The sequence below is a fragment of the Giraffa tippelskirchi genome, chromosome 6 (genome assembly GCF_054371585.1).
Source record: "Giraffa tippelskirchi isolate mGirTip1 chromosome 6, T2T-mGirTip1v1.2.pri, whole genome shotgun sequence".
Taxonomy (NCBI): Eukaryota; Metazoa; Chordata; class Mammalia; order Artiodactyla; family Giraffidae; genus Giraffa; species Giraffa tippelskirchi.
Genome location: NC_137280.1, coordinates 69,909,754 through 69,932,723, shown reverse-complemented (window position 1 = coordinate 69,932,723; position 22,970 = coordinate 69,909,754). Strand labels below are relative to the sequence as shown.

At 41.4% G+C, this 22,970-nt stretch overlaps 1 long non-coding RNA gene across 1 annotated transcript in view; it reads left to right on the top strand.

Moving 5' to 3' along the window:
* Positions 1-679: 679 nt before the first annotated feature.
* The window catches only part of LOC145511187 (uncharacterized), a 40,724-nt gene continuing 18,433 nt past the window's right edge, over positions 680-22,970 (top strand). The window contains exons 1-3 of the long non-coding RNA XR_014057604.1: positions 680-794; positions 17,274-17,505; positions 18,794-18,935. This is a non-coding gene — a long non-coding RNA (uncharacterized LOC145511187). The remainder of the gene's footprint in view (positions 795-17,273; positions 17,506-18,793; positions 18,936-22,970) is intronic.

Below are 22,970 nucleotides of genomic sequence, written 5' to 3'. Positions count from 1 at the left end.
AGGATAAGCGCCCCTTTCAGCACCGGGCATGCTCAGTCGCTCAGGAAGAGTTTTCGCTCTGCCTTGGGAAATTTTTCACGCCGCTCCGGCAGCCGAACCCACCCCGCCCACGGCTTCTCCTCACCGGATTGGTCGAACTCAGGGAAGCTACAGGAGGCCCCGATGACCTCCCAACTACCCCTCCCAACGATCTGGGCGCGCGCGTTCCGAGCGTGCGTGCGTGCGTGCGTGCGTGTGGGTGAGCACGTGAGGCCCCGGAACGTGCACAGGGGGAGGGGGGCGGGACTGGAAAAACCGGAGGCAAGGGGCGGGGCTGCTGTTGCCATAGCAGTGACGTCAGGCGTCGGGGAGCGAACCCGGCCCCTTCTCCACGCGCGCGCGCGCGCGCGTACACACACAGAGAGACAGGCACACACGCGCGCGCACCGTCGCTCTCCGTCAGACACACTGGAGGGAAAGGTCAAACTAAAGGCGAGGGAGCCGGGAGGCCGGAGGGAGCCGCCACCGCCACCGCCGCGCGCCATGACGGACGCGGCCGAGGCGGCTTTCTCGCCGCCAACGCCGCCGAGCCGCTGCTCCCGCCGCGCCCCCGGCCCCCACCTCAGCGCCCCGCGCCCCCTCCCCTGGCGCTCGCTCGTCCCCGCGCCCCCTCCTCCCCGCTGCGCTCCGGGCGCGCGTCGGGCCCCGGGCGCGCGCCGGCTGAAGCGGGCGCGGGCGGGTGGGAGGCCCCGCGGCCTCCGCGCCCAGAGCGCCCCCCGACCCCCTCAGCTGGTCCCTCGGCTGGAGCCCGCCAGGTGAGTGCGGTGGGGGGCGGGCGGCGGGGAGAGCGGGTGTCAGGAGCGGCCCGGGCAGTCGGCGGACTCAGCCCGCTGCCTGACCCCTTCCGGGGGTGCTGACAGACGCGCGGTCCCCGGCCTCTGGGGGGCGTCGCGGGGTCGGCGTCTCTCTTACGGGGTTGAGGGGCTGCAGGGGGAGCCCGTTTGGCGTCCCTGCCCCTCGGGGTCGGCCGCAGAGCGCTGGGCGCTCGGGGCCGGGGGAGTGCCGCCGCCTGGCGGGAGTCGGTTGGGCGACCCGGCCGTGGGGACCGGCGGCGGGAGGGCAGGTGGGCCCCTCTCGCGGGGTGAAGTGCGGGGAGGGGGCGAGGGGGCCGGGCCAGGTGCGCGCGGGGCGGGGGGTCCGCTGAGCTCTCAGGAAATGTTTGTCGGGCAGTTGGGAGAAACTCCGTCCTGGGGACGAGACGCCTTGCTTTTTGCCCCCGGGGCAGCGAAAGTGAAGGATCTTTACAGCAAAACTCGGGGTAAGCCCTGCTGGACCGGACGAAAGGGAGAGGGGGGCCCCCCACCACCACCCTTGCATAGGGACCGGAGACGAACAGACCTGCCTGTGGGTAGCATTAGGGTATGAGGCGTGGACGTTGCCATGCCAGTGTTGGATGTTTGTTGCTGATGGTTATTTTAGGACTAAACGTTTAAAAAAAAAAAAAAAGTTACTTGGGAGAAAGGGAACTGCTTGAATGGGCAGGAGTTCTTCCCTGTGTGTGTATGTGCAGGAAATGGGTTAATCTTTCACACCATCACCACCACCCAACTGAATCGATGCCCAGTGGACTTTAAAAATAATAAATACGAAACCCTAAAGCCCTGAAACGAAGTGGTGTTTGTCTGATGAGTTTCAGGTGTCAGGCTCCGGGTTCTGCGAGAAAAACAGAGAGGCAGGACATCGAAGTACTTGATATGCTCCAGCAGCCGTCTTTTTTTTTTTTTTTTTGTAATAAGCTTTGGAGCCCATCAAAGTGGAGTTTAGTTATAACTGCCAGGGTTAAGTAATCGCATTGACCCCGTGCCACCCACCAATCAGGAGCTTTTCTGAAAGTAACTTGGAAGCAAGCTATCAGTGCAGTCCTCTGCTGATTGCGAATAACCACTGCTTCTGCTCATTTCTTTTTCCCCTCTTTAATTTTCCGCTGTTGTAATGCATGCAACCTATTTACCAGACGTTGGAACGAATCATCCATAGTTGAGTTGCTGTCCACAAAGTCACTTTTCAAATGATCAGGTGCTAGCTGTAACATAATTTCTTCTTTTCATGTTTGAAAGTTGTTTGGAAATTTCCATTATAGTAATTTAACATGATAAAGATTTTTTTGAGTGGAAGTCTAGCTTAAACAGATGATACCAAATGGGTAATGTGCTTTAGAGTTTAAAATCTCATCCAAGAAAACTTGCGGTTTGTGAAAGGTGCAGGATTGTGACCGCTGAGGAAATGTCTTTGGTAAAGAATAAGGAACGCCAGGACACCTTGTGAATTTCATGTTAATTGGCAGGCTCCGCATATGTTATACGAACTTTCTCCTTACCTAAGCATTTCTGATACGTGAGTGCTGCTTTGGTTGTTTATGGATCTTTGGTTATTCTTCATTTTCAAAAAGTTCTATCAAGGGAGAACTCTCACTTTGAAATTGAGTCCTGGTAGCCGGTAGCAAGGGTACCAAAGGTTTTCAGTACAAGATGTGAGGGAGGGTTTTTCAGTGTACCATCTTGTTAATTCTTTCTCTGCAGCTATTTTTGTACCTGGTTCTGTACTCTGATGCCCCTTTTAGGTCTTACTCCTATGGCAGTTGCTGACATATGTCTGTATACAATCCTGTAATGGGGTACTTAAATGTTACAACTTAGAACATCATTTCCTGTACTATATAAATAAATTTTTATTTGTCTTCCTTCTCGGTTTCTAAAGGGAACTGTAGAACTGGGCAAATCAGCACTTAATCAGCATATCCCCCCTCCTGTAAGTCTCCTTGACCTTGGTGCCATCGTGGAGGTCATGTGTTCATGGAGATAAACAGTTCTTGAATAGTTTCCTCCAGGTGACAAAGGCACATGGGAAAGTGATTTGAGATATGAGTTTCTTGATTTTTCAAAAAAAAAATCATTTTAATCAGGCATTTATTGTGATCATTGCCAGAAATAGTTCATTGACCTGTCATTGGGAGTCTATACATTTCTATTTTATATCTTAAAAGAATCGCTTAATTTCTTTTTTGACTTTTCTAGTGTTGTATATTCTACTACAGATGAACAGCTGGTTTTTTGGGTGACAATTTTAAAACTTGGGAAAGAGAGAGAAGTGCAGTAACTCTGGGAAGAATTTGGCCCTGAAAAGCAGTTGTGTTCAACTTTAAGAAATTTGATGTTTACAAGTATAAGACTACAAAACAAGTAGTGTTATATGAAAATTCTAAATTTTACAAAAAGGATTCCCTAAAGGGTGCCTTCAAATAATTATCCCTTTTATACGTTACTTACCAAATGTGATTTGATTTTTGAAAAGTCAGTTGTCATACAACAATTTAAGAACAGATTTTTGACATAATGTTAAGATTTATCAGTGTGTTCCTTGAATTGTCCCTTTTCCTAAAGTGTTTTGGGGCAAAGTTAATATTTATGGGTTTCCTGAATTCAAAGTTGTGCCACTTACATGCTGCCTATTAAGTAAGGTTTTAACTGAATGGAAAAATTGCCATCTGATTTCTGCTCTACCATTTACAGAGTACATTGAAACCTAATTAAAATGCCAAAATTTTATGGTCGGGTTTGTTTGGAACCCTACCCAAGGTTGTTCAGTTACTAAGGTATCAAAAGCAGCTTGTTGTAAGATATTCTCACTAGGACAGTGGTCCTACAGCAAAGGCCAACAAGTGGTTATACCCAGACTTCAGCAAAATCCAAATAAATAGATTTGGTCTAAAGTCCACATGCAGTGAAAACCATTACCTGAAATTTTTCTCTAGGTGCAAATTATTCTTCAGAATTAAAGGTTTGATTTTCCTAAGCTGTAATTCTATTTGGGTTGCTTGTAAAAAATCTATTTTGATAAAAGAACAACTGCATACTCTTGGAACTTTCAAGGGAGCTTTTTTCCTCTCTTTTTGTTAGTGCAGTTGGGTTTTATTTGGAATCCCAGGAGATACTGAATGAAGTCCTTGGGGAGTTTTCATTCCAAAGTCATTTGGCTTTGATGACACTTAAAAAAAAAAAAGGAATGTGAGTTAATATGAGTAGAACTTGCTTATGGGTTAGCTCAGACTTTATGTTGGGATAAAGGGGAAAGGGAGGAACTGGACACAAACTTAACTAAGGATAATTAATCAAATTTGTTTTATGCTATTCATGCCTGGCTGTGTAAGAGTCTCACCCTTCTTCCCCAGCTTTAGACAAATCTTATTCCTAGAGAAGGGATTTGAAGGATAAGAGCTAAGCGTTGAGTATATAAGTGTTGTTGGAGTATCTTTTGAGCACTTTAATCGTTTTTTGTCTTGTTCTTGTGCGTTAGACAGAAAGCAGGAAACTATTCTCATGCTGAATATAGGTTGAGAGCCCAACTTTGGGATAATGGGCACAGTTTTATTGCTCTTAGTATAATTGAATATTATAAAAATTAAGGGAACAGCTTGAATGATGCCATTAATTTTTTTAGTATAGGCTCTTAGTTCCTCTCCTGAACAAATGAATAAAAATGAAGATTGAAATTGTGATGTTAAAAGAAATGTTTCCAAGTTTTGTTTTGCTTTTTTAATCCCAAAGGACTATTTCAAGGATTGCTAATTTGGAACATAGGTAAAATTTTCATTACTTGGGTTTATCATAATTGAGGGCATGTAATTAAAAAAATTTTTAAGTACATGCAGAAAAATAAGTAGACTACTGCATTTAAAAAAATTTTGTGCCAAGATCTATGAGAATAGGGATAATGATTAGAAAGTTTAATTGGGACTTAAGGCTGATTTATGTTCTTGGTGTCGTTATTTAACCCAATGTCACTTTTAAAATGTCATTTAATTTTTCTCTTCTGTAAAATGCAATCAGTGGAACATACTTTACGTAAAATTGGGTTCTTAAATATTTGGTAGACTTCTTAAGTATAAAATATTACCTAATAAAGATGTTTAAGTGTATAGGATTTTTTAAAGTTTTTAGACCTTGTAATCTGCAGAAATTTGGAGAAAAATTTTAAAAACAAGAAAGGCTGAGTTCAGATTTTTCGTCATGGATGATCCCATAAATTGCATTTTACTCATTCTCCTTAAAGGGTTTTACTGTTACGTGTTTATATTTTGCAGACTCCCATCACACTGGGTTTTTTTATTTTGATTTTTTGTTCGTACACCACGTGACATGTGGAATCTCAGTTCCCCAGCCTGGGATTGAACCTGTGCCCCCAGCAATGACAGCTTGGAGTCCTAACCACAAGGCCACCGGGAAGGCTTCTGGTCACACTGGTTTTTAGTGTTGGATCATCTTATCTTTAGGATCAAAGTTCTTTTGTAAAAACTCTCTTTATTTTCCCCCAGCTCCTCCATCTGGGAAATTGTTTGAATCTCAGTTATTGAATGTTGTTTAATCAGAAGTTAGTCTAAATAGAAAGGTTTGTGCAGTTTTCACAAACTTTGGGAAAATACAGATTTATCTTAAGATAATTTATGAACTTCTTTGTATTAATGCAAGGACAATTAAACACTGTATATAATTTAATATTCCTAACTATTAGCATTTATTCTAAGTTAACTTTATTTGATGTATTGTTGAAATCAACATAGTAGTTGTACAGTCTCTAAAAAATATCTATTTTGTCTGTGGGGTAGTTTTCAAAACACTTCCTTTAAGTGGGAAAGAGATGGAAATTTTACTCTGAAACTTTCTACTTGTTAAATGTATATAGTTAAATGTTTGAGATTGGGAGTTGTTTTGATTGCTGGTTACATGTGAGGATTTTTTGTACGTTTTTGTAGGATTAATTTCAAGTATGTTTTCATTTGTAAAAAGTTATTTTGTTCCTAATGATTGCAAATTCTCAGACTTTTATATTTGAAAGAAATATAAGTGGGTAATTTATTAAGATGTTTCCCTAAAATGCATGCGGTAACATTTATTTTACTATAACAGAGTTATCTCCATTCCAAACAAATTTATAGCAGAATAGTCAGCTATTTTTGCAAATTTAAGGAGTGTTGAGTGTGCCCAGAAATGGTGCATTGAATGCTAGGTTTTGGACTGACTTTGTCTTATGGAGAGGGTGTTTATCTTTTATAAAGACGTTTATCTTGTTTCTGTTTAAGGACCATATCTTACATATGCTTGAAGTGACTGTACTGTACATGTTGGTCGAGTGATTTATGGAAGAATTAATTGGTGTCCTGAACTTCCGTCGCCTCTTCCTCCTCTTACTAATTGTCACTGGTTGGCTTTGAGCCAGGTGCTAGGAGGGAACTTTTAATGCTCAACAGAGTGGCCCAGGATGGTTGTTAGTTTCTTCCCAGTGTTGTATCCTATAGAGAAAAGTGAGATTATTCTTTAACTTTCTTTTAATATGTGTTAAATATTGTTTTGAACATTTGTTTTTAATCAATCTATTTATAAAGGGGATGATACTTTAAAAATTCTCGAGACTGTTTAAGTGGTTATATTCCCCACAGCGGGGAAGGAGAAGATAGAGATTGTAGGGATTTGATTAAATTGTGTAAAGCGAATATAATTATTTTGATATAAAACATGGTACATTAATCACTATATACCTTTTCTGTAGGATGGTAATCTTGCTTTTTTAATGAGCATATCTCACTGTGAAGAATCAGGAGTAGTGAATTGCCAGGAGAGGCAATCATTAATGATATGCATATCATTAGTCAGTTTTACGTGTTATTGCTGGGGACATTTTAGATGGCCATGAGAAAGATAAGCAGTTTCACTGAAGATCATTTTCACAGATCTCACTTGAAGCTCCACATTTTAAAAGGTGGGAGAACAGATTCTCAAGTGATGGATGGGGAAGCATTTTCAGATACAAAGTCACTGAAGTTTCCTTAGGAAGTATGAATGAAGAATTCGCTGAAATTGAGGAAGATGGAGGAACATTCATGGATGTGTTAGATGATGAGAATGAGGGCATTCCAGAACTTGATGATGAAGTCAGACTCAAAGTCAATAATAAGAAAAACAAGAGAAAAGGTGCAAATGATTTTGACTTTGCTGGGTCATTTCAAGGACCGAGAAAAAAAAAAGAAAAGAGACTTTGATGACTCCAACATATTTGTATCTGCTGAAGAGTTTGGCCACCTATTGGATGAAAATATGGGATCCAAGTTTGATAACATTGGCATGAATGCCATGGCTAACAAAGATAATGCAAGTCTCAAACAGCTTAGATGGGAGGCTGAACGTGATGACTGGTTACACAACAGAGATGTGAAAAGCATCATCAAGCGGAAGAAAAATTTCAGAAAGAGGCCAAAAACCACTCAAAAAATTAAAAGGCAAAGAAAATGAGTGTTTTCTAAGTAAATTAAAAGTAAAATTCCACTTACTCCTAATTTTTACTGCTCAGCCATTTTTCTTGATCTTGCTCTCTGATTCCATAAATTCCAGACTGTTCAATGGATTTGTAATAAACTATAAATAAAAATAGCTGTCATTTATAAAATCATGTAAAAGTGTTAAAATTAAACTATACTGAGAAAATAAAAAAAAAAAGAAAACAAGTGTACCAATATTTAAAAAATTACATTATACCAATTACAATCATATATCCTATATTTTCCAAAACTGTACCAGTTTTGAATATCCTGTGGCCATAAATACACTAGTATTTGTCCACCCATAAGTCCTAACTTTGAGATTAGAAAGGATAGTCACTTACATTATAGTTTAACTCATAAATGAAAAAGCTGATCATTTTTATCTTCCTTTTCCTGTATTATAACTTTGCCATTGATTTTGAAGGCCTAGTGTTGTTGTTGTTCAGTTACTCAGTAGTGTCCTGCTCTTTGCGACCCCATGGACTGCAGCATGCCAGTTTGCTCAAACTCATATCCATTTAGTCGGTGATGCCATCCAACCATCGCGTTGTCTATCGTCCCCTTGTCCTGCCTTCAGTCTTTCCCAGCATAAGAGTCTTTTCTAATGAGTCAGCTTTTCGCATCAGGTGTCCATAAGTGTTGGAGCTTCAGCTTCAGCATCAGTCTTTCCAGTGAATATTCAGGGTTGATTTCCTTTAGGATTGACTGGTTTGATCTCCTTGCTGTCTAAAGGACTCTCAAGAGTCCTCTCCAACACCACAGTTCGAAGGCATCAATTCTTTTTTGATGTCAACCTTTTTTACTGTCCAGCTCTTGAAAAACCATAGCTTTGACTATATGGATGTTGGCAAAGTAATGTCTCTGCTTTTTACTATGCTGTCTAGGTTGGTCTTAGCTTCTCTCCCAAGGAGCAAGCATCTTTTAATTTCATGGCTGTAGTCACCGTCTGCAGTGATTTTGGAGCCCAAGAAAATAAAGTCTGTCACTGTTTCCATTGTTTCCCCATCTATTTGCCATGGAGTGATGGGACTGGATGCCATGATCTTTGTTTTTTGAGTGTTGAGTTTTAAGCCAGCTTTTTTTACTCTCCTCTTTCACCTTCATCAATTTAGTTCCTCATCACTTTCTGCCATTAGGGTGGTGTCATCTGCATATCTGAGGCTATGTAACCTCAGATTCTATGATTGAAGAGAAACTGTGATAATGAATCCTGGCACCTGAGAAGTTAGATTCACATTGGGAAAGAGGCATGAAGTAAATAAAACACATCTGTGTGGCTATATTAATTCTTCTGAAAAGCAGTGGTTTTGAAGCTATATTCTATAAAGGATTCATTCTAAGCAGATTCATTCCAATTTCAACCAGCACAGTTTTATGTTGATCAGTTTTAAATGTGGATGTTTGCATAAGATTTCGTGAAATCGGGTACTATTGTTTAAAATAGAAAGTGTGATAGCCACTTCTGTTAGCATGTTTGGTCTTATCAGTGTCCTGCTTAAACCCTTGCAATGCTTGAGTCTTTATTATGACTTATTTATCTAGCTCCAGCTTCATCCTTCATCTCTTACCACTGTTTCCCTTGCTTTCCTTGGAAACCTTGCATTGTAGTCCTACTTAAATTGCTTGATATTCCCTAAGAAGGAAATGCTCTATTCCATCTCCATGCCTTAACACGTGGAGCCACCCTCACTCTCGTCATGCTAAAGAACTCTGTTTCCTTGGAGCCTTAGTTGTTGCTCCATAAAAGCACTTGTTTCATTATTTTGTAACTGTGGCTTTCCTTGAGAGCAGAAACCATCTAATTTATCGTCATATCCATACTGCTTGGTATTCATTAAGTATTCAAATGTCTGTTGAATAATTGCATTCAGGACTTGAGAAGTAGAAGAATTACTTTAATGCGTACTCATGTGAGTAAAACACAGATCTGATCTATGCAAAAGTACTCCTAGTGACATGTTGTCGGGCACAATGCTAAGTGTGTAAGAAGTACCCAGATGCACTTATCAGGAAGTATAATAAAGCCAAAAGATACATTAAATGGAACATTAGATTAGATTAGGTACTAGTGATTTAAATGAAGTAATGTATTGGCTTCAGTCATCTAATCCTGAAAGTTGGTTGTAGAAGCATTTTAATAATAATTCCATACAGTCTTGAAAAAGTTTCTTTCCATGTGACTAATGCTAATGGATTCAAAAAGACCTTCAAATGTCAAAGTTTAACATAGTGTTGTGCGTGTGTATGTGTGTGTGCTCAGTCACTAAGTCGTGACCGACTCTTTGTGACCCCATGGACTGTAGCCCACCAGGTTCCTCTGTCCATGGAATTTCTCAGGAAAGAATACTGGAGTGGGTTGCCATTTCCTTCAGGGGATCTTTCTGGCCCAGGAATCAAAACTACGTCTCCTCCAATGGCAGGCTGGTTCTTACCACTACTTGGGAAGCCCCTAACATACTGAAACCTATCCGTAAAAGTTAAAGAGTGAGCCCTGGAGCTGTCCTGCCTGAATCTCAATCCCTTTCCTAGCTTTGTGATCTTGTGCAAGCTGTCTAATCTGTGCCTCCTTTTTCTTATCTGTAAAATGAGGATTTCAGTCATACTATCTTATATGGCTGTGATGAAGGGTGAACACAAGTTAATGTATGTTGAGCACTTAGAAGAATGCCCAGTATACAGAAAACATTGAACACATATTGGCTATAATTTCTAGCAGCTTCTTAAGCAGTTTTTTTAATTGTACATCATTTCCATCATTTAAAGACAATTTCTTTAATACATGAGTATCTAATTTAAAATAAAAGTAAGCCAGAAAGAAAAACACCAATACAGTATACTAATGCATATATATCGAATTTGAAAGATGGTAACGATAACCCTATATGCGAGACAGAAAAAGAGACACAGATGCATAGAACAGTCTTAGGGACTCTGTGGGAGAAGGTGAGGGTGGGATGATCTGAGAGAATAGCATTGAAACATGTATATTATCATATGTGAAACAGAACGCCGTTCCAGATTCGATGCATGAGACAAATGCTCAGGGCTGGGGCAATGGGATGACCCAGAGGGATGGGATGGGGAGGGAGGTGGGAGGGGGGGTCCAGGAAGGGGAACACATGTAAACCCATGGCTGATTCATGTCAATGTATGGCAAAAACCACTACAATATTGTAAAGTAATTAGCCCCCAACTAAAATAAATAAATTAATTTAAAAAAATAGCACTTTTAGTTAGTTACTGTTCTATTTCCTTACGGCCTTCCCTTGTGGCTCAGCTGGTAAAGAATCCGCCTGCAATGCCGGAGACCTGGGTTCGATCCCTGGGTTGAGAAGATCCCCTGGAGAAGGAAAAGGCTCCCCACTCCAGTATTCTGGCCTGGAGAATTCCGTAGACTGTATCGTCCATGGGGTCGCAAAGAGTCAGACAGGACTGAGTGACTTTCACTTTCACTATCTCCTTCCTGCCTCATTCTCCCGTTTTTCCAGTGGAGTATAGGCTGTTTCTGTCCTCTGGTTGGCGTGAGATATGAAACTGCATTCTCCTGATTTCTGCAGCAGAGCATTCTGTTCACGTGACCTGTGTGGTTCCTGATGGTGCCAACGAGAGGAGGGGGAGGAGCCACAGGTGTAGGAATCCAGTGACAGTTCCCTAAACCAGCCTTAACCTGTACCAAGTAAGTCCTAAACTCTCATCCTTCTTGGTAGAGGATAGGTATGCAACTTTTTTCCTTTACACTTTCCCTAACATTTTTGTCTTGGAAGAATAGCTTTTTTAAAAATCTGACTATATATGCATACTGGTGTTAGTTGCTCAGTTGTATCTGATTCTTTGCGACCCCGTGGACTGTAGCCTGCCAGGCTCCTCTGTCCATGGAATTCTGCAGGCGGGAATATTGGAGTAGAGAGCCATTCCCTTCTCCAGGGGATCTCCTGAGCCAGGGATCAAACCCAGGTCTCTTGCATTGCAGGCAGATTCATTTACCATCTGAGCCACCAGGGAAGCCTGTGAACAGAGGAGCCTGGTGGGCTACAGTCCCTGAGGTCGCAAAGTGTAGAACACCACTGAGCAACTAACACATATATTCCAGAAAGGCACATATAAATTTAATAAGTCAGTGAACCTGTTTTTTAAGCTCAGTGTTCACACATGTACCTGTAGTGAGGACAGGAAGTGGGGCGTTAGTAACTTGTGTCAGTACCCTGAAAATCTCGTGTGTGTCGAAATCCTCTCCAGTGTGCCCTTTTAGGACGCAAAGAACTCTTTCAAGGAAAGAGAAATCTGTATTCCAAGGTACTCTGTAAAGAGTGGTTATTCACTCCTCACTGTAACAAGAATCTGATATCTAGTGTATCCTTAACAGCCTAGTGTGACTGCCTCTCTTGTGTAACAATTAAAATATAATGAAAAGCCATTATTTTTTTTTTAATATTTCATTAAAAAAGAAATTTAACAAATAATTTTGAGCTGACTGTGAGTGATTTGAAGGTGAGGGGTCAGGATATAAAGATAAGTTGAGCACTTATCTTTACTACTTATGACCTATGAGAGAGACCAGAGTACTTGGGAGTTGAAAGCTGGGGATGAGATTGGACAAGTCCTGAGTTTTGAACAGATTAAGGTAACAAAATAAGACATTAACGAGGGACCATTTCTAAATGCCAGTGGCATCCAGTGTGATTGTTCACTTTGGGAAGTTTGAATCCTTATACAAGTCGGTCAGTAACACTAGTAGTGTCTTGTAATTTGAACACTAGTTTATGGTTAGCAAATTTTTGCTCAAGGGCTTTTGGAGGAACTGTCAAATCTTTTGCACCTTCATGAAATTGATGAGTTAGGTCATATAAGAAAAACCAACTTCTAGAACAAATACAGTTTTGACTAAGCATATTTCTTCTGTACAGACCTAGACACTGTGTCCATGTTTAAATGTTATCTAGCCTTGAAATTTCATTTCCTTTAACGGCATGCCTTTCTGTATTTGTCAGGCCAAAGAACTTCTTGTTTTACTTCTTACCTCAGCTTTTGTTCTTTGTTGTTGTTAGTAGTATTGATAGTATTATTTAATCAGGAAAGAGAAATACTATTTGGACATTTTCAAATGCCTCAAAACTGTTAGGTTACCTAGAGGAATGAGTAAGATTTGTACAACTCCCACCCAGTTGGATCACCTCAAGAACATCTCTGTGTTATCATCCACCCTTCCTTGTTTTAGGTTTCTGAGTGTTAGAAATAACTTCTTATTGAACTTCATTTATTTCCCCTCTTAAGTTTCACTTACTTGTCTTTGTCTGTCTAGGGCACTATATACATGAAACTTAGTCTTCTTACACACAGTAACTCTTAAAATGACTGAAAGTGACTGTTAAATCCTGCTTGAGTCTTTTTGCCACAATAAGGGGGGGGGGGAAGCCCTAATTCTCAAACCATATGCACATGTCATGGTTTACAGACCTTTCTCCATGCACATTGCTAACCTCATGACAAAGTCTGTTTGTCAGTAACCTCTCAAAATACAATAGCCAAAACTGACTGACAGCCTCAGATGTGGACTGCCCATTGCTGAAGACAATGAAGCTATTATTTGGGTACTGTGCTTCTGTTAATACAGCCTGAAATTTGTATCACATTTTTGGGCAGCAGCATTACCCTTTGATCATTTTTAGTTTATGGTCGACTAAAACGTTGTCTTTTTCATGTGGACTGCTTGAAGTCCAATCTTTCTCATTCTTTACTTGCAAGTTGATACTTTGAAAGTAAATGCAGGATATGATGTATTGCATTACCCTGAAAGTTGAAGTGAATTTTTTTAAATCAAATTTTATCTCATTTTGACTCTCCAGAGATACAGCATTTATATAAAAGAGCACAATTTTCATGGTGCACTCTCCTGTATTTTTATTTTATCTTTACAGCAGCCATCCCAGAATCAGAAGAGAAAAGTGGCTCTCTGCTACGTCAGTTATTGGCAGATGTAGTACTTGGTCACAGGGGTTTTGATTCCAGACCCCCTGTTCATCTTAACCACTGTTCGCTTAGTGAGCATTTCGCATGTCCTCTGCCACGTGGCTGGCACCGCACGGTGCTGGTGCGTTAGTGAGCAAGAGCGACTACAGCCTCTGCCCTGTGGTGGTTATGGCTTGCTGTATAAATAATTGCTGCCGGTTCTTGAGCACCTTCTAGTTAAGAGGGCACTGTGGTAGACTGTGTGATCGTTCATGGTATGTGTTGCCTCTCTCCTAGGGTCCTCTCTGTCAGAGGATTGTATTTCCCACTCTGCTGACATCAGGTTTGGACACTTGGCTTTCCTAGACTGATAAAATGTTAGAGGAAGTGGCATGTCTCATGTTTGAGCAGATGTTTTAAATTCTGTTTTGCGGTTCTGCCCATGGCTGTCTTCCTTCTGTCATGGAACCAGCCTGCCTTAGCTGGGGCTGGTCCTAGAATGACGGAGCTTCAGACAGAACTCCTGAATGATGGAGCAGAGCTAAAGCCAATTCACAGTTGACATTTAATGTAAGTGAGAAATGAACCCTTGTGTTGGAGGCACCATGATTTTGGAGCTGTTTGTTACCATAGCATCATATATCCCAAGCAGACTGTGATACGGATATTCAAGGCGCTGTTTGACGATAAATAAGACTTAAGCTGTGTTCTCAAGGAATGTGCAGTCTTGGCAGGTGCAGTAAATTTCCATCAGTAACTGTAATAGAGGAAGAGGAGAGTATATGTATGGAAAGGTCTTTGAAGCCGAGGATCTTTCCTGACTTTGCTTCATCTCTAGGCTAAATCAGTCAATATGTTTTAAATTCCGAGTCTAAGATCCAGCTACTCACTATCACAACTTGTGTCCAAAATTTGATAAGCATGCTTTCTCTGTCTTGGTTCAAATCACCTTTTTAAAAACAAATGTTCAAGAGGATGGGCTTTGACAGAATAGTCATTAAAAACTTCCTTCCTAAGTCTTATTAGTTAGCTTTCACTAGATAACCTAAGAACCTGCCTAGTTGAACTATTTCCCCAACATATCCATGAAAGTATCATGAGATCCTAGGTCCTGCTGGAATTCTATTTGTCAGCATTAGGATTATCCATTGCCACAGCCGCGTATACCTGGTTTCACGTGGGTTTTCATTTAAAAATAAAGCCCAGGCTGGGATTCTTTGAGGAATTTCCTTACCCAAGAAGCTGAGGGATGCATGGCCAGGGTTCAAGGGAGCTCTTGGAACCTTTGAAAGAATTACACGGAAAATTTTCTGTAAATATACCTTGTTCTGAGCTGTAGCTTTCATCAGATTATCAAAGAGAATTAATGACTCCCCTTAGAAGGCTGCAGCTGCTGTTGTGGAGTGAGAGGAGAAGTGGGATGAGGATTGAGAGGGGGTGAGTGTGTAAGGGATGGGCAGCCAGAACCCAGGAGGAGGACCGAGAAGGGAGAGTGAGCAAGGGCTGAGGACCCCAAGCAAATACTGTGTTTCAGAAGCCGGTTCCTTATTAATCAGGTGATTAAAAATCTGTTCTAGGATTTTGCATGGATTCTACTTCCATTCTCATGGCACTTATTTGTGATTCCTTGGAAATTTTCAGATATATTTAATGTTTTAGTGTGTAATTTTCTCAATCTGTAAATATGAATTTAAAGCAGTTCCTTCTTCTGTTCCCATCTCCTTCCTATCTTCAGCTTTGATTTTTTCTTTCATTCTTTTTTTACCCCCTCAAACCTTATTTACCCTTCTCAGATTAAAGATCATTCTTATTTAAGAAGGCTGACTCAAGATAGGAGAGAAACTGTTCCTTAGGTTATCTGTTGATAATTGATCCCAAGTCAGGACATAGCCTTTCTTATTCTTTCTTGTTGGGAAGCTTCCCCCACTTCACCCCACCTCAGGACCTTAGTTCCCCAACCAGGGATCAAACCCTGGGCCACAGGAGTGAGAGCACAGAGTCCTAACAACTGGACTGTCAGGGAGCTCCCGATGAAGGCATGTTTAAGCTTTAAAATTTTTCCTTAACACTTCTGACAAATATCTTAAAAAAAAAAAAAAAAAACTGTATTGAGATACAATTGTTATACAGTTAACTGCGCATATCAAAAGTGTATAATTTGATAAGCTTTGACATAGTATATACCCGTAAACCATACCTGTAGTCAAGATACTGATCATATTTGTCACCCCTCAGTTTTTTCTAGTCCCTCTTGATAACCTCCCCCCTTTTATTACCCAGGCAACTGCCGTTTATTTTCTTTTATTTTAGTTTAGTCAGCATGTCCTAGAATACAGGATGCACTCTTTTTTTTGTTTTTTATTCTTTCGCTCAGCATGATTATTTTGAGATGTATCCATTTTGTAGTGTGTATTAATAGTTTATTCCTTTTTTAGCTAAGAAATATTCTATTGGATGGATACATACTATAGTCTGTGTATCCATTCACGTCTTGATGAGGGGGATGGTGGTTCTAGTTTTTGGCTTTTACAGATAAAGCTGCTGTGAACATCCATGGACATATCTTTATATGGACATATGCCCTCATTTCTCTTGGGTAAATTCCTAAGAGTGAAGTGGCTGAATAATATGGGGTGGGGGGGGGACAGGGAAAAAGAGGTTGAGAAAGCAAGAGAAGTTTATTGTAAGAAATTGGCTCACAGGATTGCGGGGGCTGGCAAGTCCAAACTCCGTGGGACGGGCCAGCAGGCTGCACCTGGCAGGGGAGTTGCTGTTGCAGTTCTGTGTCCAGCGTCTATAGGAAGGGCCCAGAGTCTGGGAGTTCAGGCAAGATTTCTGTCCCTGTCTTGACACAGAATCCCTTCTTCCCCAGGAAACCGCAATGTTTTGCTTTGAAGGCCTTCAGCTGATTAGATGTGGCTCACCCACATTGTGGAAGGCAGTTTCCTTTACATAACATCAGCTTATTGTACATGGTAATCACGTCTGTGGAATACTTTCACAGCAACCCCTAAACTAGTGTTTGACCAAACACCTGGGCATGAAGCCTAGCCAAGCTGACACAAAATTTAACCACTACAGTCCCTAAATGTTTCATATTTTTAATGCTGTTATAAATTTTCTATTCATTTTTTTAAGTTCATTAGCAAAAAAAAAATAAAAAATAAAAAAATAAATTAAAAAAAATAAGTTCATTAGCTCACTAGTATGCTGTTAGTGTTTTCTTTTTTGTTTTGTTTTTTAATTTTTATTTATTTATTTTTTGGCCATGCCACACAACCTGTGGGATCTTCGTTCCCCGATCAGGAATTGAACCTGAGCCTCTGCAGTGAAAGCACAGAAAACTGGACTGCCTGAGAGTTCCCTGTTGTTTTTAACTGGCCACCTTTATACTACTCTTAAACAGATAAATGTCAGTTTTTCATTCTAGTTTAGGATTACCTTCCACCTTTTTAGACATATCCTTTAAAAATAGGAATTATTTTAGATACTTCATAATGTCATTACTTCTCACTTCTCTTGTCTATTGGAATCATCTGACAGGAATGGCAAGTTCATTTTAATAATCTTGTCTTACCTCATTTGAGTCATCCTTTTTATTTCTTTTAATCATAGGATTATAACAATTCTTAAATATTTTAAAGATTAAAAATGTAGGTGGATTTAGAGTCTAGAACCTAGAAAATTTCAGAGCAGAGGCACTGACACCCAAAAAGGAAACAGAAAATTGGGGAAAGAAGATTCAGGCTCATATTTTGGTCATCACCTGTATGCCATTCTCTTTCTGATTAACTTTTTGAGCCTCAGGTCCTCATCTGTAAAATGGAATAATAACATCGATTTCATGGAGCCATTGTGAAGTTAAGTGAGCAGATTTGTGTGAAGAGCCTGGAATCGTGCTTTTAAACATAATAGCTCCCATTACTATTAGCATTTTATTCACCAAATGTTTAATACTTCTGTTTGCATTTTTTAGAATGAAATTTGCAAGAAGTTTGTCCAATTCTCCACCTAAAGCTTGCAGACACTGTTCCATGCTCTAGAACTATAGGAGTTAAAAGGATGAGCAAGGTTCCTGCTCTCATGAAGGTTCAACTTGGCAGGTTCTGACAGGACAGGCGGACAATAAACAAGTAAAGCAACGAGCAGAGGACATCATTTCAAGTCGTGATAAGAACTGTGAAGAGCAACGAGGGAGATGCAGTGAAGTAGGTGGGGGGCAGCCCCGTCAAAGTGGGCAGGCCGAGAAGATCTCTCTGCAGAGATGACATTTGAGTAAAGACCCCGTTTGAGGAGGGTGTGAAGGAACCAGGCATGTGAAGGGCGGGCTGTGTGACAACTGGTGTGGCCGAGAAAGTTCAGAGCCTCTGCAGTGGGAAGGATTGGGCAGATGGGAGGAGGTGAGAGGAGCCCAGAAAGCTGGTGCAGAGGAGTGGGGAAGTCAGGGGACGTGCAGGAGGGTGTGTTCTACGCCAAGCATACAGGGAGGCCTTGGACGGGTTCTAGGAAAGGAAGTGACCTGATCACAGGGGGCACTGTTGCCCTGGGCCTGTGGGAACATGAGCCCAGCCCTGAGGCACCAGCTCGCTGCATATTTCAGTGTGATTTGGATTTCCAGCTGCCTCAGAAACATTAAACTATATATTTTCCCCGATATAAAGATCCCAGCCAGACGCTGTCAAAGCCAAGTATGTATTGTCTAAACCAAATTCTGTTTTGTATCTTCTCAGTTTTACTAAGATTTGTTATATACTTGCATGTATTTTCAAAAATAGTGTTTTGTGGATTTTTTTTTCTCTTTCGAGCTCATGTGGCAATTGACTAGCATCGCAGTCAAGGCCCAACCTTGGTGTCAGATATCAGCATAATTATTGACCACATGGAAGCATTTGGCAAATATTAATATCAACAAATCTTTATTACTAGAATATGATTCTCTCATAGAATCATGGAACCAGTGAACTTAAGAATTTGTTGGTCTCAATTCCTTCCTTTTATAGAAGAGACAGCTCACATCCAAAGAGGTTAAATGGTTCGCATTACATAAACATAAAAAAAAAAAATAAGCCTAGTTTATGTTATCCTCCCCTGGTCTAAGGTGAGAGGTTCTTGAGGCAAAATACAGAGCCAGTAAAGACGTGGACATCAATTTTCTTTATGTTTGCTCCCTTCTTCTCTGTTTCTCGTTTATTTTATACCTGTGCTATTTTACACTTATCCCTGGACTAAGGATATTGGAATGAATCAGACAGCCATTCCGTAGTGGGGAAATAGGGAAACGGACAAGTAAACAAGCAGTTGCCATACAAGTCACATGGCACAATAAAGGCAAGCTTAGCCTGTGGGAGCGTAGCCTGTTATGATGGCCACGTCTGTGAAGTGTGACTCTGTTCACCACAGAGCTGGCAGTGCTTTGGCCCACCTTTTAATACTGTGTGCAATTATATTGCGTTAGCTGTTTGACATTTCATCTGGTTTCTTGCCTCCCATCCATAGCCCTGGGCTAAACATAGTGAGTTCCGACATCAGGCTGTGTCTGACCAGTCCATATCTGACCAGTAAGACTTGTCTTGATACAGCTCTGTCTGCCCCTGCCACTTGAGAAGCCTGAGGCCTCAATATGGACCCACAGCCAGTGGTAAGTGACAGCTTGTCTTATTTTAAATAGAAACCCATTTAAAGACTAATTTAAGAATAGTTGACCTTGATGTAGTTCCTCTCTCAAGTGATACAGATTTTGTTCTTTATTTTTGAAAAATTCTTAAACAGAAACAATGACTTTCCTTTTGTTGGTTTACTCTGGTTCATTTGCCTTTTTGCTGTTTTATGTGGGGAGAGGGGCCATTCCTAAGAAAACTAGCACATGAAGTTCACTGTCATCTTACACCATGTTCTCTATCTTAAAATAAGGCTCCAGAAATGCACTCAGAGAACAGGTAGAGAAAGCAGCACTTCTCTGATTGTGAAGAAACAGTAGTTTCCTGTTAAGCCTTTCTCATTCAAGAGCTTATAATTTTCTGTAAAAGCTAAACATTATCCCTTGGGGGGTATGGTTTATTCTTGGCTCTGATTCTGTGTTACAAAGTTTGATTTAAAAGGGAAGATATTAGCTTTTTGTCTCCCACACAAAGAATGTTCATATTTGTCTTTATATTTTGGTAAGATGCAGTTTCATACTCCTGAGCCAGAACTTCCTTGGCAGTTCAGTGGTTGAGACTCTGTGCTTCCACTGCAGGGGGCGCAGATGTGATCCCTGGCCAGGAAACTAGGATCCCACATGCCATGCAGCGTGGACGAAAAACTGAAAACAAAAAAAATACCCCTGAGCCTGCCTTAGTGTGAAGAATAATATCAATATCTTTTATCTACAAAAAATACCTTTGCCATCTTGTGTGTGTGTGTGTGTGTATAAAATCAAAACCTGCAAATATGGTATATGTTGTCGAGGGTATTAATCAACTCCTGATGACTATATTGTATTTGTCATTTGTTAGATGACAGCCAGTTTTGACAGTCCAGTGTAGTAGGTGATACAGCATTCTCCCATCTTCTGGCTCATATGGGGATAAAATGATCCATCTCTATTATCCATCTCCTCCATTATCCTCCTAGTCCCCTCCCCTAGAAGGAAACTAGAATTTTAGATGTGTGCACTGAGAAAATGGAACTCAAGTTGGGTGGCTCAGATGGTAAAGAGTCTGCCTGCAATGAAGGAGACCCGAGTTCGATCCCTAGGTTGGGAAGATCCCCTGGAGAAGGAAATGGCAACCCACTCCAGTATTCTTGCCTGGAAAATCCCATGGACAGAGGAGCCCGACAGGCTATAGTCCATGGGGTCACAAGAGTCAGATGTGACTTAGTGATTAAACCACAATAGCATCCTAAAAAACAATAAAACCAAATTGTGTATGAATAGTAGTTTTTCCTCCTTTATTTTGTGCACATTGAGAAACTGAGCTATAGGGGTATTTTTAATGAGTTGAATAACCTATTCGTAGTGAGTGATTTTAGCTTGTACAGAAAAAAAACTCTCCATGTATACTAACTCTAAAGCTGTCAGCTCTGAAGGTCTCTGCAGTGATTACTCATCCTTCTCGGGTGAGAGCGACAGCACGGCGCACAGGTGAGAACCACCTCTGGAGCCAGGCTTCAGGGTCCAGAGCCCAGTCCCCGAGCTCCTGTGTTGCTCTGGGCAGACTGCTTTCTGTCTCACACTCCTTGTTTCCAAAAAGGGGATAATACTAGTACTTCCCATACAGGAGAATTAAATGAGTTAATATATGTGAAGCACTTAGAACACGAGGTAAGTATTAACTATTATTGATGCTTTTCTGCCATACATTTTAAGTGGCCAGTTTTCCTAGAGAGCTTAGCTTTTGAACTAGGCCTTAAAGAATAAATAAGATTTCCAAAAATGAAATGTAAAGAATTTAAAATGGAGAAAGCTGTGTGGGGAAAAAAAAAAAAGAATGCTAAGAGGAAGTAAAAAATCTTTTCCCCTCCGTTTCTTCTCCCGTTTATCGCTTACTAGTTTTACACCTGCCGCAGAGCTCAGCATTGATGAATGTTATGTAATCTTATTCAGCCCTTATGAAAACCCGTACCAGATAGGTGTTTTAAAATCTCATTTTGCAGATGGGAGAGTAGCCATAGAAAAGTCAAGTCACCAGGTTAGATGCTTGGCCTAGTTCTGACTGTAAAGCTCAGGCTCTTAATTATTATCCAGTCCTTCCTTCCTAAGAGCAGACTATTAGAAGACGACTCCAGAAAATATTTATAAAACGATGAGTGCTCTGTGGTTGGAGTTGTAGACGTTCACACAGTGATGCTATCAGGGATGCACGTGATCCCTTTGTCCCAGCGAGAAACTAGAGACTGTGTGTGCGAGTCATCTCAGAAGACGGACGAGAAGCTCACGTGCCCGCGCGTGCTGCCTGCATTGCCGTTCCCGTCGTTCTGGCAGCGTGGAGGTGCTTGTTTTCTCCCAGCTGAGAATGGCAGCATTGGGTTGTTGAAGTCTTTATTATTTTTCTCATGAGAAATTACACACATTTCCCCCGCGACATCCCGATTGACCCCTCGGACTCGAGTGCTCTTCACTCTCTTTTGTTGCCTCAGATTGACGGCGGTTTGAACACCCTTTTCAGTTCCCTCCCTACATCTGCTTCCCAGTCTGGAGCACTTTTTGGTTTCATGCCCGTGAGGTCTATTGGGGATACAATGAGGATGATCTTAATTCTGTTACTGTTTATTCCTTCCGTCCCCTGACTGTACTTTGTCACACTGTCTTCCTTTTGAACCTTTAATGGAATCTGTCATTTTATCCTCTTACTTTTTTGTCTCAAATAGCTCACTGGCCTTGACTTGAATTTTAAGGTGTTCTGTCCCCACGTTCTACTTCCTTCCATTAATGAGCTGATGGCTGTTTTTTCCCTCTTTAGTGTTCATGCCTTTTTTTTTTAAACTGTCTAAAACTCCTCTTTCCAGAAGACACAGCCAACAACTCAGTACTCAAAACTAGAATCAGACTAAAATGAACTAGAATCTTGGTAGCTAGTATGTTTCCCTAGAATTTACATCTTTTTCTCTGCTTTTAAGGCAGAAAAAAAAAAAAGGAACATTTTCTGGAAACAAATACCAGAGATTCAGCCAAAAATTTCAAAAGAAAAAGCAAAAACATTCAAGATTTATCAGTGAACCATTAACATCTACGTAGCCTCCAAGAAAGCACGAAGGTTTTTACTTACAAGTCAATCTCATGTCTATACCTTTTACTTATTTCTTTATATCATTATGAAACAGGCCTTCATGACTTGTCTGGACTGTGGCAGCAGTCTTAACAGGCAGTTCCTTATCCTTCCCACTTCCCCAGGTCATCATCTATATCAGCAGCAGTCTGATCGTTCTTAAACAGTGATCTAATCTCGTGTCTTAAAAGTCGCCTTTGGCCTCTCCTTGCCTGCAATAGTATTTAAATCCCTAACATGCCTCATGCAGCCTTGTAGCCTGCTTCAGAGGTGGTGCTCTATGGAAACAGGTATTTTATTCACCACTCCCCCCATACCTAGATCAGTGCCTGAAACAGCTCCTCATGCCTTGGGTACACTAGGCCGGGGCTTCCCCAAAACAGGTCCTCAGGTTTGCCTCTCACAGGTCACAGGTTTGTTGAGAGGTACTGATAGGTGCCCTCCACCTTTGGGATGGCCAGGTGGAGCCTGGCTCGGCCAGGACTCGACTGAGTAATGGGAATCTCAAGTCTGCACAGTGGTGGTGATGTGCCGAGCATGAGCGAGGAGATGCTCTGCCACCTGCGCAGCTACGATAGCCGCCTGCTGCAGAGCGTCCTGCCGTGGGTGAGGGGACCGGGGCTGCTGGAGGGTTTATGATCCAGAGACCTGAGCAGCACAGGCAGAGGTCCTGCTACTCAGAAGCAAGGGTGGGCTCACAAGAGGCCAGTCAGGGGCAGGTCTCCTCTGTCTTCACTCCCATGGGATACATTTCGGCGCTTCTGTGGGTGCCGTTCCCATTTAGTAGCATTCAGGTTAGCCACAGGCTGACCATTCCATTAGCCATGAAAAATATAGTTAAAATCAGGCTTATCTTTTATACCTTTAGGAAGTGTTTCCTAACTTAAAAGTGAAAACTTTAGAGTATTGTTGACAGTATTATTGTC